Source organism: Bos indicus x Bos taurus, chromosome 12 (assembly GCF_003369695.1).
Source record: "Bos indicus x Bos taurus breed Angus x Brahman F1 hybrid chromosome 12, Bos_hybrid_MaternalHap_v2.0, whole genome shotgun sequence".
Lineage (NCBI taxonomy): Eukaryota > Metazoa > Chordata > Mammalia > Artiodactyla > Bovidae > Bos > Bos indicus x Bos taurus.
In genome coordinates, this window is record NC_040087.1 from 54,484,439 (window position 1) to 54,502,843 (window position 18,405).

Here is an 18,405-nt window from a genome sequence, read left to right on the forward strand (position 1 = left end):
GCAGTACATAGACTGCATCCATGGACTCTAGTTTTGACGTTACATTTCATATTCTGAGACTGTATAACTCAGTCGTTATGACTTTTCCTTTTTGTGAAGCAAAGTTAGGGTCTACTATTAAAAATAGTATCTGTTTTTCAAAAAACGAAAATGAAATAAAAACTTGTTTTTAAGCTAATTAATTCCTAACATATCTAATAATTTGGGTTTTTTCTTGAATTATTAAGGGGTTTTGCTTTGTTCGTCTTGGCAAACTTTGGCCTACATAAAAAAACATTAAGTTTACTCATTTTAAAAGTTGCTTATTATTGTCTTACTTAAATTGCTTATTTAAATTATTTAAACTCTAAAACCTCACAATTGCTCTCATCTCACACTCTAGTAAAGTAATGCTCAAAATTCTCCAAGCCAGGCTTCAGCAATATGTGAACTGTGAACTTCCAGATGTTCAAGCTGGTTTTAGAAAAGGCAGAGGAACCAGAGATCAAATTGCCAACATCCTCTGGATCATGGAAAAAGCAAGAGAGTTCCAGAAAAACATCTATTTCTGCTTTATTGACTATGCCAAAGCCTTTGACTGTGTGGATCACAGTAAACTGTGGAAAATTCTGAAAGAGATGGGAATACCAGACCACCTGACCTGCCTCTTGAGAAATCTGTATGCAGGTCCGGAAGCAACAGTTAGACCTGGACATGGAACAACAGACTGGTTCCATATAGGAAAAGGAGTACGTCAAGGCTGTATATTGTCACCCTGTTTATTTAACTTATATGCAGAGTACATCATGAGAAATGCTGGACTGGAAGAAGCACAAGCTGGAATCAAGATTGCTGGGAGAAATATCAATAACCTCAGATATGCAGACGACACTACCCTTATGGCAGAAAGTGAAGAGGAACTAAAAAGCCTCTTGATGAAAGTGAAAGAGGAGAGTGAAAAAAGTTGGCTTAAAGCTCAACATACAGAAAACTAAGATCATGGCATCTGGTCCCATCACTTCATGGGAAATAGATGGAAACAGTGGAAACAGTGTCAGACTTTATTTTTTGGGGCTCCAAAATCACGGCAGATGGTGACTGCAGCCATGAAATTAAAAGACGCTTACTCCTTGGGAACTTCCCTGGTGGTTAGACAGTAAAGCATCTGCCTGCAATGCAGGAAACCTGGGTTCAATCCCTGGGTTGGGAAGATCCCCTGGAGAAGGAAATGGCAACCCACTCCAGCACTCTTTCCTGGAAAATCCTGTGGATGGAGGAGCCTGGTAGGCTACAGTCCATGGGGTCGCAAAGAGTCGGACACGACTGAGCGACTTTGCGTTCACTTTCACTTTCACTCCTTGGAAGGAAAGTTATGACCAATCTAGACAGCATATTCAAAAGCAGAGACATTACTTTGCCAACAAAAGTCCGTCTAGTAAAGGCTATGGTTTTTCCAGTGGTCACGTATGGATGTGAGAGTTGGACTGTGAAGAAAGCTGAGCACCAAAGAATTAATGCTTTTGAACTGTGGTGTTGGAGAAGACTCTTGAGAGTCCCTTGGACTGCAAGGAGGTCCAACCAGTCCATCCTAAAGAAGATCAGTCCTGGGTGTTCATTGGAAGGACTGATGCTAAAGCTGAAACTCCAGTACTTTGGCCACCTCATGTGAAGAGTTGACTCATTGGAAAAGACTCTGATGCTGGGAGGGATTGGGGGCAGGAGGAGAAGGGGACGACAGAGGATGAGATGACTAGATGACATCACCAACTCGATGGACATGAGTTTGAGTGAACTCCAGGAGCTGGTGATGGACAAGGAGGCGTGGCGTGCTGTGATTCATGGGGTTGCAAAGAGTCGGACATGACTGAGTGACTGAACTGAACTGAACCTTACTTAGTAAATATCTATCCATTTTAGTTAACTGAACATTGTAACAGAAATTTAGTTTGAAGACAAGTTTCAATCTGAGTCATTATTTTATTCTTCAAACTGAGGGTTACTTAGCAACTGGCTTTCTGAAACTTTGGAAGATGATGGTCGTCTTCTCCCTTTTGACCTCCCACCTTCCTTTTCTACTCTGAACATCAGCTCTAAACATCCAGAATGCAACCCCAGGCAATGACTATAGGTGTGACCCTTGGTGTGTTCATGTTCAGTTATGTCTGACTCTTTGAGACCCAATGGACTATAACCTGCCAGGCTCCTCTGTCCATGGAATTTCCCAGGCAAGAATGCTTGAGTGGGTTGCCGTTTCCTTCTCCAGGGGATCTTCCCAACCCAGGGATGGAACCCACGTTTCTGGCGGCTCCTGTATTGGTAAGTGGATTCTTGACCACTTGCGCCACCTGGGAAGCCCCAAACCTTGTGAAATATATTGAATTGAAGTTAATCTTACATACCCCAGTCCACTCTCCATCTGTCTGTTTCTCCTGAACAGGCTTTTCCACCCCAGTTTACCAGGATATCTACCTTGTCAATGTCCTTGCCCATCCAGCTTCTGACACACACAGACACATCCAGCTTCCCTGTCAGAATCCATTCACCTGAACTTTGGCTACTCTTCACCCACAAGTAAACAGTCCCCTCATAGCCTAATTCTTCCATCTTTCAAAATGGAGAATTCCAGAAGAGATCTCGATTTTCAAGTTGTGTATTCCAAAGGTCCCTGCTTTAAAAAAAGAACAAGAGGGATATCCCCCTCCGTCCAGTGGTTAGGACTCCAGGCTTCCACTGCAGGTCAGGCAACTAGCATCCCACATGCTGTGTGGCCAAAAAATGTTCTCTCATTCAAAGCAGAATTTAAGGCTCTACCTCTAGAGAAACAGCCTGGTTACCCTTTAGAATGAGAACTTATCCAGTAATTCCAGAAAATAACATTTTACAAGGAAATAAAAATTGGGGAGAATGGTCTCTCCATTACAAAAAATGCGTTTCTAAGCATATCATTTTGTGAGTGCATGAAGATTCATAGATAAACTCTAGGATAAAAATTAGATGTTGAAATATAAATAATTCCTTTCTCTGATGATTTTTTTTAAATGAAACTTTAAGTTATTACTCATTTTAAGACCAGTTTCATTTTGGATTATTTTCCATGTAAAATTCTAGAAATCAAGACAGGTGAGCCGCTCTGGGATCTAGTTCAGGTTAATGGCTGCCTCATAGCAGCTGGCTGAACGTCATTTTGATGTCCATCCATCACACTTTTAATAACGTCCCATTATATATCTAAGCTGCATAGGTGCCAAAAAAAACTCATGAACTCTGAGGAATTTTTAAGGTAATGTACAATCATGTCCAATACTTCAAATAAATACAAAATTTACTTTACAAAATGTTGTCAGCTTTAGAGTCAAAACTAATGAAAATCCTTAAAATGATTTTTTTTCTTTTGTTGCCAATCTAAAACACATTCATATTGTTTAGCTAGTGCTACTAAATGTTTAGTGAATACTACTTTAATATTATGGTATTATTTTACTTGTATTTTACACACATTCTTAAAGTGAGACATTATTTTAGATTTAATTATCAATGTCATAGCAGATAAAGTTGATAAATGCATACTGATAATGAAGGGATTTCTCTGAAGCTGAAAGATGAGAAGCTTTGTTTCCCATCTTTCTAGCTCTGGATCTAGAAAATATTTCCTATGAGATTGGAAGACATTCTTCTTTTAAAAAATGGTGATAGTCTTGATGAAGTAAAGAGTTGAGATGAATGAAAATTAGTTAATTCAGACTGTGTTCTGCACTGACAAATTTATTTATGAGCAAATCTTCAGTCCACATTGATAAATTGTTTTCTATTTTTTTCCTCTTTCTGACTATCCTATGAACAACACATCTAGTTGAAAGATGAAAATTTAAAATAGGCTATATTTCCTTTTGTCTTTATATTTACCATCCAAATTTGTTTACATTTAAAATAGATTCTTTTAATATTAGATAACAATAATAACATGATTATAATTGCTTTGTTTCATTTGTTTATTTTACAAAGATTTTGTAATTAAACTCTATGGAGTAGATATTACTTTTGTTTTATAATTAAGGAAACACAATATTAGTATTTTGCCCATTTCTTATATTGATTTGTCAATATTTTTTTTTAGTGCTTCACAAGAGTGCTTTATATATCCCTTTACCATATATATATATGTATGTACATTTAAAATTTCAAGAATATGTAGACTATAAATAGTCTATAAGCAAAAGTTATATACACACACAAACACAAGGTAAGTTAAAAAAGAAAAGAAAACAAAGACAAGGTAAGAAAAAAACTTATAGATAACCTTATTACAAAATTTTTGGCAACTTATATGAAATTGAGAAATTTCTTACAAATAAGTTTACCAATAATGACACAAGAAACAGAAAAATCTAAATAGTCCTATGTCTATTAACATAATCAAATTCTTAATTTAAAACTTACCTGGAAGAAAGCTAGAGGCCCAGAATGGTATCACAATGGAAAGACACACTGATACATTGGATATCATTAAAATTAAGAACTTCTATTTATTAAAGATACCATAAAGAAGATATTGTGTCTATATATACACAGTATCTTTTATATATGCATATATTTTAATATTCTTTTATGTATATATATATCTTGTATGTGTGTACACATATATATACATACATTCATGTGTGTATACACATATATGTATATATAATGCCTTTATCTCCTTTTACCCTCTCCATCTTTATTTCAGGCATCTGTTAGCTAAGATACTATTTTTCATTGTTAATATTTTTAACAATGACATTCTCATCTGAAACCATATCTTCTATGCTTTATCTTAAGTTGATCCCCAAACTGAAAAGTAACGAAGAGTACTCAGTATAGCGTGTATATATTTTTACCTGAAGTACCAAGTAATAATACTTGATGCATAGAGAAAGAAATAATAACTCTACACTGCTAAATGAATATCAGTGCCAAACAGATTCTTTGAATTATTACTGTTTGTATTTCATACCATCAATTATATGGTTTTCTTATTTTTAGTTTTTTCCATGGTTGAATTATAACTTGGTCACTGAGCTCTCTTCCCCCTGAAGTTTTCAATTTTCTTTATTCTTACTGACATAAGAAACATATTTATTAACATATCATTTCACTAAGAAGTTTAAACTTTCCGTGTGGTACATATACATAACGGAGTAATTGCCTAGCCACTAAAAAGAATGAAATAATGCCATCTGCAGCAACATGGATGGATCTAGAGATTGTCATACTGAGTGAAGTCAGTCAGACAGAGGAGGAGAAATGTCATATGACATCCCTGATACATGAAATCTAAAAAAGAAATGGTGCAAATGAACTTACAAAACAGAAAGAGACTCACAGACTTACAGAACAAACTTATGGTTTCTGGGGAGAAGGGATAGTTCGGGAGTTTCTGATGGACATGTGCACACTGCTATATTCAAAACTATTAACTGACAAGGACCTATTGAATAGCACATGGAGCTGTGCTCAGTGTGATGTGGCAGCCTGCATAGGAGGGGAGTTTGGGGAAGAATGGATACACGTATATACATGGCTGGGTCCCTTCACGGTTCACCTGAAACCATCACAGCATTTTTGATTGACTATACCCCAATACAAAATAAAAAGTTCAAAAGAAGTTTAAACTTCTCAATCATGTTATTTCTTTTGAAGTTATTCTATACATTCTGACTACTTGGAGTTTTGACTTCCTTGTCTGATTTAGTCTAACTCATTTTTGGACTTGTCATAGAAATCCCAGGATTTATTTTCATTACACTGCTGAATTAAATCTTCTATCCATTCAGTCCAGTCACTCAGTCATGTTTGACTCTTTGCGACCCCATGAACTACAGCACTCCAGGCCTCCCTGTCCATCACCAACTCCCAGAGCCTACCCAAACTCATGTCCATCGAGTCAGTGATGCCATCCAACCATCCCATCCTCTGTCGTCCCCTTCTCCTCCTGCCCTCAATCTTCCCCAGCATCAGGGTCTTTTCAAATGAGTCAGCTCTTCACATCAGGTGGCCAAAGTATTGGAGTTTCAGCTTCAACATCAGTCCTTCCAATGAACACCCAGGACTGATCTACTTTAGGATGGTCTTCTATGTCTTGAGACATATTTCTTTCTTAAGATAAATATAATCTTGGCAACATTTTGCACTTTTCTGGAGAACATCTTTAATAGATTCCCCCCCCAGAAAAATGCCTGGAAGTTAGCCTTTTCAGGCTTTGTATATTGTGGTTTTCTCCAGGTGGGCAGGATCAATACCCTGTTCAAAATTAGTCTAAATTTGAGACTGATGACATCATGCATTCACCTGGGGAGGGGGGTTGAAAATTATTATTCATATAATGAGGCTTTCTGGGAAGATGGCATGGCAGGTACCCAAGCCAGTCAGAAGTGGCTTGAGTGAGAGGAAGGACAAGTGTCTTTGGCTTTAATTGTGGTTAGAGGTGCTGAAAGGCTCCAGTGAGCATTTGAGCCCCTTGCTAGTGCCAGGGAGGAAGTATATGGTCCTTCTTAGACGTCTGCCTAGATGTAGGGCAAGAAGGACCTGAGAAGAGTGGAGATTGAAAACTGTCAGGGGTAAAGTGTCAAGAATGGAGTCAGATTCTTAATACATCTTTGTGCTCATATGAGTGCTCATTTGCTTCAGTTGTGTCTGACTCTTTTCGACCCTATAGACTGCAGCCAACTAGGCTCCTCTGTCCATGGGTTTTCCAGGCAAGAATACTGGAGTGGGTTGCCACTTCCTCCTCCAGGGGATCTTCCAAACCCAGGGATCAAACCCGTGTCTCCTGCACTGCAGGTGGATTCTTTACCACTTGCACCACCCGGGAAGCCCTATCACATCCTTATTACAGCCTTATTACATTACCAAAATAATAGTCCCCCCAAATGTCCAACATGACATCGAAAATCGTTTGCCTATAAAACTTTACATTGTTAAATTTTCTACTAACCTCTTCTGTTGATGATAAAAAGCCTGATGACAGTTCCTTTGTAGGTGCAACCCTTAGATTTTCTTCCTGGGTGCTTATTAGATCTATCGATATTCTTAGAACCCTAAAACTTCCAAGTTATAGTTATTTTTTCCATTCATTTTTTGGAAATTTGTGAATTCCTTTTAATTTGAACTGAACTTCAGAGGAAAAATGAATTTCTTTCAGTTTCTTTGATTATATTCTCCCATTTGGTTTTTCCCTCTGGAGATCTTATTAGACCAGATTTCATGCCTACTGGATTTATCTGCCATTTCTGTGAACTTTTCTCTTAAATTTTATATCTTTGTTTATTTGTTTTATAATCATAGAATTGATTTTACTCTATCCTTTTCTTCTCATTTTTTTTTTGGCCACATCAAGCAGCTTGCAGGATTTTAGTTCCTTGACTGGAGATTGAACCTGGACCACTGCAGTGAAAGTGTCGAGTTCTAATCATTGGACTGCCAGGAAGTTTCCAAATTTTTCTCTATCCTCTAACCTTTCTATTATTATTATCCTTTTTAATTTGGCAATCTTGTGTGGAAATCACAAGAATTCTTTCAAGTTCTCTGGTTGTTCCTTTTCCATAGCAACTTGTTCTTATTTTTATGGATGAACTACTTTATAAATCTCTTTAAGGATATTTTAGTAGTTATCAGTAGAAATGAATAGTAGAAAATCCAACTATAGAAGCTTAAAAAACAAAAGTTTAAGTATCACTATCCAGAATTGGGCCACATGGCTACCATAGACAGGTCATAAATGAGGGAAATTTTTGAGTTTACCTGATTACCAAAGCTGGTTCCCTCTTTAATTAGATGAATAACTATCTATCTCTCCTCTTTTATTCATCCCTTAAAGCAATAATCTAGGGATAGGCAGCATGGGGTTGATCCTGTAAAGAAGATCTCTGCATCTTGGGGCTCTGCTATCTTTAGCACATTGGTCTCTTTCCTTGTGCTTATTTTATCTTTTCATGGTCATAAGAGAGCCCTACTGCATTTTTTTTTTTTTTTTTTTGGCATCTTGTAAGGATATGCAAAGGAGGAAAAGATAAAAGCAAAAGGCTGAACTGAAGTTGTATCATTTCTAGGTCTAAAGGTAGCTATACATATTTTAAAAGCTTTCCTGAAAGTCCTATCCAGTGACTTCTGTTTAAATATCACTAGGTTGGGAAGATCCCCTGGAGGAGGGCATGGCAACCCACTCCAGTATTGTTGCTTGGAGAATCCCCATGGACAGAGGAGCCTGGCAAACTATAGTCCATGGGGTTACAAAAGAGCTGGACATGACTGAGTGACTAAGCACAGCACAGCATCAAGAATTGGGCCACATGCCTACCACAGGCCAGTCATTGGAAAGTGTATAAAGACAAGGAGTGGTGAATAGGGTTGGGGTGGTTAATGCTGTCCACAAAAGATACTAACTGGAATGTTAATAACTGTTCTCTTCTAGTTTTTTAATTGCCTTGTTTATTCTACTGCGATTTCTCAAATAAATAGTCATACCATGGGGCAAAAAGTTGGACATGACTGAGAGACTGAAATGAACTGGGGCTGGGGCTGCTGCTGCTAAGTCGCTTCAGTCGTGTCCAACTCTGTGCGATGCTATAGACAGCAGCCCACCAGGCTCCCCCGTCCCTGGGGTTCTCCAGGTAGGAACACTGGAGTGGGTTGCCATTTCCTTCTCCAATGCATGAAGTGAAAAGTGAAAGTGAGGTCATTCAGTCGTGTCTGACCCTCAGCGACCCCATGGACTGCAGCCTTCCAGGCTCCTCTGACCATAGGATTTTCCAGGCAAGGGTACTGGAGTGGTGTGCCATTGCCTTCTCCAGACCTGGGGCTACCGGGCATTAAAAGAACTAGATTATTACATTTACTTTCAAATGATTTCTCTCTTTTCCTGTATTTACCACTTATGCTAAAGTTAGTATTTTTCAAGTTCTGTCATCTATTTTTTCCAGCAATCAGTTTGAGAACTTTGTTATACTACTTTTTTAACTTAAATGTGGGGTGATGGCAGTCACAATTCTCTCAGTCATATATGAAGAAAATTCTTGATTTTGCCTGATTACTAGAGTTGGCATCCTCTTTAATTAGATAATTGTTCGCCATGTGCACTCTCCACTCTTCACTGTGGACATGTGCTCTTGGTTCTTATATGATCCTGGATCTTTGCCAGCAAATTTGAAATGAACCAGAACAGTTCATTTCCCAAAGTTTGCAAAATGTTTAACTTACATTTGTTTTCATTATTTTTCTTCTCTAGTGGGCTTCTGGGAAGAGTCTTGGGGTTTTGGATTTGGAGGAAAAGAGAGGAGGGAGAAATAAAAAGATTATGAAATTGGGCCAAAAGAGTAAGCAGACTATCCTTATTGAAAGTTTTGCCTTCTTGAATGAGTAGAGTTTTCAAGTATAGTGATTGATTTGGTTTTTATTAGCCCTAATTTTCACTAGTTCATAAAATCTACAGAAGTAAATTTTTAAAAAATTGTGTTAGGAAGATACTGAGTTAACCCTATACTAATATAAGAAGGTAGCAATGTAAGAAGATGGAGTGTGAAAAGAGGGAAGATGCAGGTTGTAAGAGAAGCAGCACCAACATTTTTGTTTGAGTTTTTGCTAAAAGGTGGGAGGAGAAAAAAAAGACATACTAAGATGATCTCGATCCTATTTGATTCTGAAAGTTCAGCAAACATGCACAGATACATTGAGATTTGAATGGACATTTAGACTTTGAATTGTTTATCTAAATGTATCTAAATGGTGAAATCCGTGAAGTTTTGTAGAGAGAGCCTAGAACTTACCTAGATATAGTACTTGTACTGTCTGGAGTGACAAGGAGGGTTTTTACTTCATATATATTTGTTCTTTTCAGCAAAAATGTTATTAAATATAGCTAATTGCATTGAATGTAGTTTGACAAAAGATGTTACATATCAATATCTATTTTAAAATATTTCATTGAATTCTATATGCATAGGCCAGGTGGCTATTGGAAGAACAAAGAATAGATGAAATTATATTCTATAAGTTCAAGTTCACTTGACAGCAGTGGCAAGATTCAGGAAGGGAAAGATTAGTGTTTGAGTAACTGCTTTGTGTGGAGAAGGCAGTGGCACCCCACTCCAGTACCCTTGCCTGGAAAATCCCATGGATGGAGGAGCCTGGTAGGCTGCAGTCCATGGGGTCGATAAGAGTCAGACACGACTGAGCGACTTCACTTTCACTTTTCACTTTCATGCATTGGAGAAGGAAATGGCAACCCACTCCAGTGTTCTTGCCTGGAGAATCCCAGGGATGGGGGAGCCTGGTGGGCTGCTGTCTATGGGGTCGCACAGAGTTGGACATGACTGCAGCGACTTAGCAGCAGCAGCAGCAGCAACAACTGCTTTGTGATAGGCATGAGTAGGTTTATACATATCATCATTTTTAATCTTACAACTTAAAAAGAAATCATTATCCTCTCTGGTTGAAGTATAAGCAATTTGAGAACATAAGTAACTTCATCAGTCACAGATTAGGGCAAGAGGTGTATTCATTTGCTAGGGCTGCCATAACAGAATACTGCAGACTGGGAGGCTTAAGCACTAGAAATTTATCTTTTTATAATCTGGAGGCTGCAATCCCAAGACCAAAGTGTTCTCAGCATGGGGCCTTTTGAGACCTCTCTGTTTGGCTTGCAGATGTTGTCTTTTTCTGGTTCCTTGTCCCTCTGTCCCCACATGGTCTTTCCTTTGTGGGCAGACACCCTGGTGTCTCAGGTGTTTCAGAGTAGTGTCTCTTATGTGTCCAAATTTCCTTTTCTTATAAGGACACCAGTCAGATTGGATTAGGGCCCACCCGAATGGCCTCATTTTAACTGCATCATCTCTTTAAAAGCCCTGTCTCCCAATAGGGTTGAATTTGGGATACTGGGAATTGGGACTTCAACACTCCAAAATGGGAGGACCGGATTTAGCTTCTAACAGGGAGGCCAGTTGTATTTAGGAATATTGAAATGGACATCAGTCCAGAAGACTTTCCTTGTCTTCTGGTCTCCGAGTACAGAATACAGAGGAAGCACACGACATTGAGGACATTGATCCTTAACCATTTATCCAGCCCTTATAAAGAAACGGGTCCAAATGGTCATGATTGAGAGGATGCCCAAATCAAATGCCTTATGGTAGAATATTCAGCCCAGGAGGAATCTAGGAATTACTTAGTCTAAGCTCCTCACTTGACAAAGAAGCAAGATTCCAATTATGAAATGACTTAGCAAACATCATAAAATTGGTCAGTATGACCAAGGTAACATTTTTATAAAATATTGTGTGCTAACCATTGAGAATGTATATATATATATGTATATACATATTGGGTTGGCCAAAAAATTTGCTCATTCTGGTTTTCTGTAAGCTATTATGGAAAAACCCAAACGAACACTTTGGCCAGCCCTATACATATATATTTATGGATACATATGTGTATATATATATGTTCAATGAATAAATATAAATGTTTATATGCTTATGTGGAGAAGGCAATGGCAACCCACTCCAGTACTCTTGCCTGGAAAATCCCAAGGACAGAGGAGCCTGGTAGGCTGCAGTCCATGGGTCGCTAAGAGTCGGATATGACTGAGTGACTTCACTTTTACTTTTCACTTTCATGCATTGGAAAAAGAAATGGCAACCCACTCCAGTGTTCTTGCCTGGAGAATCCCAGGGATGAGGGAGCCTGGTGGGCTGCCGTCTATGGGGTTGCACAGATTCGGACACGACTGAAGTGACTTAGCAATATGCTTATGTGCATGTATAGATGATCTATAAAAATAAAATGTCTTCTAATCTTTAATATGACATTTGAAGGTGGTCATTTCTATCTCCATTTTACAGATACATAAAATCCTGAAGCTGAGATTTAAGTTTGAGTTGTTTTATGGATATAAATTTTTTCTTTTCTTTCAGCCTTAGGATGAAATTATACTATACTATAAATATTTATCACAGGGATGGCTAAAGTGTCTAGCCAAAAAGATTCAGACTCTCACATGCGATACATATTAATAGACACAATAGAAAATATCTCCTTGTCACTTATTTTCCATGATTGTATAGCCATGGCAGTCATAATTAAGTTTCAGTTAATTTGATTCATTTTGTTTCATTTGCTTGTTTCGTGAGTAAAGAGGTTGCTAAAGTTCCTGCCCCTCATGAGTTGGTTTAAAGAGATCATGGTTGATGAAATCAATGAAATTTGTCATTTCTAATGCAATTTTTCAGGGAACTGCATCAACAGTCAAAGGTTCTAACTGTGTTTTCCTATGAGGAAAACCCTCTAAAACCTAAAAACTTACTCTGTTGAACTGTGCCTTTGAAACTTACAAGCCTCTTCAGGTCCTACATCCTTCTCTTGAGACTGGACCTATAGGTGGCAGCAACTGTTAGCTATTGAGCTTGGGTGATATGGGCCAAACGTTCTCTTACAACACTTTGAATACTTTACATATTATCGAATACTTGAAAATGAAATTTTCTCTAGATAAGAAAGTGAAAGGTCAAACTTAAAGTATGACTGTTAATGATTTATACCCTAAAGTCAACAGTATATAGGTTAAAAAAGAGTGTAGTGGCTAAAAAAATTCGATATTTTAGAAGTTTGAGACATATTGATGGTTGGGTTCAATCTCCAAGATTTGTGACTGCTGGGGTCAGATTGGTTAGCCTTTGTTCTTCACTGCTTTGTGCAAAATGGGTTTTTGAACACACACTATTTTCCAATCACTTCTGTTCTTCATATCTCATGTAAGTTGAGATTGTAATTCACGCACCATCCGTTTACACAACGAATGTGACACAGAAGCATTGAATACAATTCATAGTTTTGCTAATAACAATGCATATAATACATATTTTAAGGGTAATTTTCAGGGAACACTCTACTGCCGTTTAGATTAGTTTATAGTAGCTTGTTTTGAAAGTTTGGATTTTTGTTAGTTTTCCTAGATGAGGGACACCTGAAATTCAACAGTGCCTTCAAGAATCAATTAGGTTCCGGGACAGCTGAGGCAACATGGACTTTAGCTGGTGATTGCTAAACTACATTTTGGGATGACTGATCACATCAATCACCTTTGTGGTTTATATAATCTGTGGCTCAATCCACTGGGAAATCATTAGCCACATTTCAGTCAACTGAACACATCCCTTGTGTTTCCTCATTCTCAAGACAATTTAAAATGATACCACTGTGTCCACTAGACCGCTGTGTGTGTGAGTGTGCTTAGTCGCTCGGTCATGTCTGACTCTTTGTGACCCCATGGACTGTAGCCCGCCAGGGTCCTCTGTCCATGAGGATTCACCAGGTAAGAATGTTGGAGTGGGTTGCCATGTCCTCCTCCAGGGCATCTTCTCAACCCAGGGATTGAACCCAGGTCTCCCACACTGCAGGCGTTTTCTTTACCATCTGAGCCACCAGGGAAGCCCACTAGACCTCTGTAACCATCTTAAAATATCATATAAACTAGAAGAGTAGCTGCTTCTAATACAGACCTTTGACCACTCAACCAAAACAAGTTTATTTGATTTAATAATTTTCAAAGGGGATATTTTTTGATGTTCATCATTTAGTGGGGCTTTTCTATTGTACGGAGAAAATGTCTAGTTTCCCTTTACTACAGTGACCCAATATGAAGAAGGAAAAAAAAAGTGGTATCACTTTGGGAACAAAAGTTTCAGTGCACATCGACAGCAAGACTCACTGAATGAAAGCAGATGGCTAAAACATAGTTTGGGATCGATGCATCTATCCTATAGAAAAGCGAGGCATAGTCTTTATGTTACCTGGCAATATTCATCAATCTGGGGTTTGGAATAAGAAGGCTGAAATTGAAATTGAGTGTGAACAGTTGAACGTTGTTTGTACTGGAGCTTACCTAAGACAAAAATCAAAGCATTCGCTTCTTCCTGTGGGATCAGTCTGCAATTGATCTGTTAGAGATTTTTTCCCTTTTTTTTCTTTGTGTGTGTGTGTGTGCTGTATGAAGGGAAGAGGATATAGAACAGATACATAGACATTTATAACACAAATATATTACAGAGTCAAATCAGCTACAATCAGTGTATAATCCTGGGCAAAAGTTATTAGGTACCTCCAGAGAATGTGTTGGAAAGCAAAGCAGGAGGAAGAGTCCAACGCAAGGGCAGGGCTGGAAAAATGAAAGAAAGTGCTTCAATCAGATGGGCATTTTCTACAGAGAACTTCCTTGTTGTCCTTGCACTTGAAAATATCGTATACGGTATTGAATCCTTTAATCCTTATCTTTAAAGATAAGGATTTGTCCCGATGATTATTTTATTATTGCTGCAAAGCTCCTATAAAATGTAACAAGTCACAACTTATATTTACCTTTTAAAGGCTACTGCCTTTCTTCTTTCTGAATTCAAGTTTTATTATAATTAGGTAATGCTTGGTCTATTTCTATGCACAAAACAATATCTGGCAGAATTCCTACCTGATAAACAGTCAAGTTCCAGATTCATTCTGCCCTTAGCAACACTTAGGCTTCTCTTCTATCCTTGGATTTTGTCCTCATTATAAATTTCCTGTGTTTGGTGCATATTCAAGTTATTCTCCTTTCCCTTGAGTTGAGCGAACTGTGAACACATGATCCTGAAGGAAGTGTCCTAGAAGATTTTAGAAAGTAAATTATTTTTCCTGAGAAACTATTATTTTGAAGGAAAAACCAGAGTGCCTCCAGGAAGGCTAACTATCTTCCCAAAATAACCTTCTCCTCTGTGATTATTTTCTGAATTTCACATTTAAAACTCCCTTCCTACCCCCACACTTTTCCAACAAAGTCTATATAGTCAAAGCTATGGTTTTCCCAGTAATTGTGTACGGATGTGAGAGTTGGAACGAAAGAAGGCTAAGCACCAAAGAATTGATGCTTTCGTACTGTGGTGCTGGAGAAGACTCTTGAGAATCCCTTGGATGGCAGGTAGATTAAACCAGTCAATCCTAAAGGAAATCAACCCTGAATATTCATTAGAAGGACTAATGTTGAAGCTGAATCTCCAATATTTTGGCCACCTGATGTGAAGAGCCACCTCCTTGGAAAAGACCCTGATGCTGAGAAAGATTGAGAGCAGGAGGAGAAGGCGACCACAGAGGATGAGATCATTAGACAGCATCACCGACTTAAAGGACATGAACTTGAGCAAACTCCAGGAGATAGTGGAGGACAGGGAAGCATGGTATGGTACAGTCCATGGGGTTATAAAGAATCAGACACACCTTAGCAACTGAACAAAAACAACCCCCACTCAAACACAGACACACACACAGATTCAAATTAAGCTGTGATTAATAGTACTATGACATAAATTATTAGAGAAAAATGGCCAGAATAATTGACTAAGGCCAGTCCTTGCAGTCTCAGTTGTCTGTAATTGATTGTATAGCAACATGGTAATAATATCCAGGATATAAGCTCTCTGATGGCAGGATTCTCACTTGTTTTGTTCTTAGCAGTTTTGCCAACACCTCAACAGACCTTGGCAGCTAACAGTTGCTCAATAAATATTTGTTGAATGAGTGAATCATTAAAAAAAATTATTGGAATACATTGAATGGTTTTGCTATGTTACAATGTCTAGCTTTTCCCAGGTTAGAATTAAATACAGTTTCATCCAAATACCCTGTTACTCTGACTTCTAATTAAGTTCCATAATTTCCCAGGGACTTATTGAGTGTCTGTTTACTCATCAGTACTTGAGCACCATGACTGGATTATCAGCCTCTTTCTCTTCTCTTCAACATACCCCAGACCTACCTCTTCCTCAAGAAAGAATGCTTTCATATTTTCCTCTCTTTGGAGTACTCTAAGGCATTTCGAGGTTTTGCTGTCCACTTGAACAGTTGATAATCGTCCTTTGAAGTAGAGCTTTGAACAAGAGATAAGAAATAGTAATCTAACTGGTGCCTATGCTGATAGTCAAGAGGACCATCTTGCTATTTAAGCCACTGAAGATTATCAATCTCACTCAAAATTGGGTAGAAGCTGTAGTCTATAGCTTCTAATCCTCAACTTCTTTCTCTTCCTCTTCCTCCCTCTAGTATCCTTTGTTTTTCTGAAGTTACATCCCCATGTCTGTGGGATGTAAGTATAAAGGAGGGTGAGTGGCATTCTGTACCACCAGCCTTCTCATAGGCAGCATGGCCTGACATGAAGTGAAACCAGAGTGTAAACGCACATACTTTCCTTTCTGATCAAACAGTTTCAAACCAGACTCTCACACCAGAGTGTTCTTTAGGAAAAGTGTCAATAGTAGATATTGGGAGTATTTTTCTTGAGTGGGAGGGCATTTGACAGAACATACAGTTGTTGGTACTAAGATTTATTGTCTTACCTAGATATTTAACCCAGATCCCGGAGGCGACAATCCACTACTACTGAGAGTTTATTCTTGAATTCTTATGCTTTAACGAGGCTTGAGACATAAAGCAACTATACTGCAATAAAAATTAACTAATAAAAAATTAAAGAAGAAGGGAAACAGATAAGGAGGAAAAAAAAGTCTTGAGACTAATTCTCAGAAATGGGCTAAATAGCCACAGGAAAGTTTAAGTTGCCCTTAAAAGACTTAACCTTCCCTTCAATTGGTCTGCGTATTTTCCAAGAGAAGAATTAGTCAAAGAGCTCATTTAGAAACGTTTTCATTCTGTTGAGACTGGTTCAAACGCTTTCCCAAAGCTTCTTTCTAGACCAATCTGGATTTCCTGCCAAGAAACTGAGGTTCACGGCTCTTCTGTCTCCTGGGCTTTGGACATTAGCTATTGATCGCGTTCTGTGGTTTGCTCCCTGTTTTTGTCTCTGTGTTAAGCTTACTCACCTCCATAAATCCAAGTTATCTCACTCTATGAAGCTTCTTGGTCCACATTGTTCAGAAGCAGAGCCAGAGGGCAAGGCGGCTGCTGTCACATTGCTGGGGTGGAGGCTGGGGGCGCTCCCAGGGGCTCCCTAGGGTCTGCCCCTCTCTCCTTAAGGCAGCAGATTCCCCAAATCAGACAATGTATTGTCACGTGGATTACACCGATTAGCTCTAAGTCAGTTAGGTAACATGAGCCCTTTCAATGGTGTCCTAGGATTCTGTCAGGTTGACTGTTCAAACACTGGTTTTTGGGATCCCCTCCAGCATTCCTTAATGTAATCCAGGCATGTTATTGCAGGTTTTATTTGAGAAGGGGCTACTTACTTGTCACTTGGAATATTTTCAGTCAAAACCTTCTTAGTAAAAAAAAAAAAAAAAAAAAAGACATGAGAGAATATGGTGCAAATTGAGAGTGATTTGGGAAAGGCAGAAAAAGAAAACAAACAAAAACCCCACCCCAAATGCAGTAGTGTGCCAAATGCCAAACTTACATTAAGGGCATGTGTGTTCTGGGAATGAGGTTTCTGTTGTGTGTGTGTGTGTATGTGTGCGCGCGCACGCGTTTCCCTGTTGTACATAGAAATTGCAATAATTTTGCACTGCTTAGGATTTCATCTTTCCAAGGAACTACTAAGATCCTTAAAAAAAGAGGGATACAGGCAAAAGAGTTCTTCTCTGAGCTGCTTACAGAGCTTGGATATGGGCTTCTGTGTTCCCTTCCTGGGCAGGAGAAAGCTCTCTAGGCTCCAGGTGGATCCCCAACTTACCACTGGCTGGCTTGGACTGGATGCTAGTAAAAAGATAGGCAAATTTCTGGAAGCCAGGGCAGACAGAGGCTGTGGCCCCACATAACTCAGATTGTTATTATTGCTGGAAGGAAAAGACCCAGCAGTTCCTTGGAGGCACTCAGGACTTGGGGTGAAGGCAGAAAGAGATGAGACTTTAGAAACCCAACCACTGGATGATGTCTTTTGAGTATATATGAAATGTCAAGCTTTGGCAGACTTTCTCTGTACAGAATGTCCTTGTGTGTGTGTGTGTGTGTGTGTGTGTGTGTACACACTCACATAAGTCACTCAGTCTTGTCCAACTCTTTGTGGCCCCATGGACTGTAGCCCACCAGGCTCCTCTGTCCATGGGATTCTCCGGGCAAGAATACTGGAGTGGGTTGCCATTCCCTTCTCCAGGGTATCATCCCGACCCAGGGATTCAACCTAGGTCTCATGCATTGAATAAGAAAGACTTTTCCTAAGCTGACATAGAGGAGAGATTGGGCACAACAGGTATTCCAGAAGGAGATGCTCTGTGGATTCTAATCAAGGCCCTTTTCTAGAACTGACCCTTTTTTTGCTCCTCAATTCTTTATTCCTTCTAATCCCATTCTGGAGTGCTACCAAGGTATGTAACTTGGAAAGTGAAGTGAAAGTTGCTCAGTCATGTCTGACTCTTTGCGACCCCATGGACTATACAGTCCATCTAATTCTCCAGGCCAGAATACTGGCCTGGGTATCCTTTCCCT

At 38.9% G+C, this 18,405-nt stretch overlaps 2 long non-coding RNA genes across 3 annotated transcripts in view; one reads left to right on the forward strand and one right to left on the reverse strand.

Annotated features, from left to right (window-relative positions):
• LOC113902456 overlaps nt 1-18,405 on the forward strand; it is a 220,785-nt gene that overhangs the window by 95,498 nt on the left and 106,882 nt on the right. The gene's annotated exons all lie outside the window — the stretch shown is intronic.
• On the reverse strand, nt 13,494-17,047 carry LOC113902457. Its single transcript, XR_003513829.1, has 4 exons — nt 16,848-17,047; nt 15,788-15,898; nt 14,468-14,639; nt 13,494-14,161 (listed from the first exon to the last, which is right to left on the reverse strand). It is a non-coding gene; the product is annotated as an uncharacterized LOC113902457 (long non-coding RNA).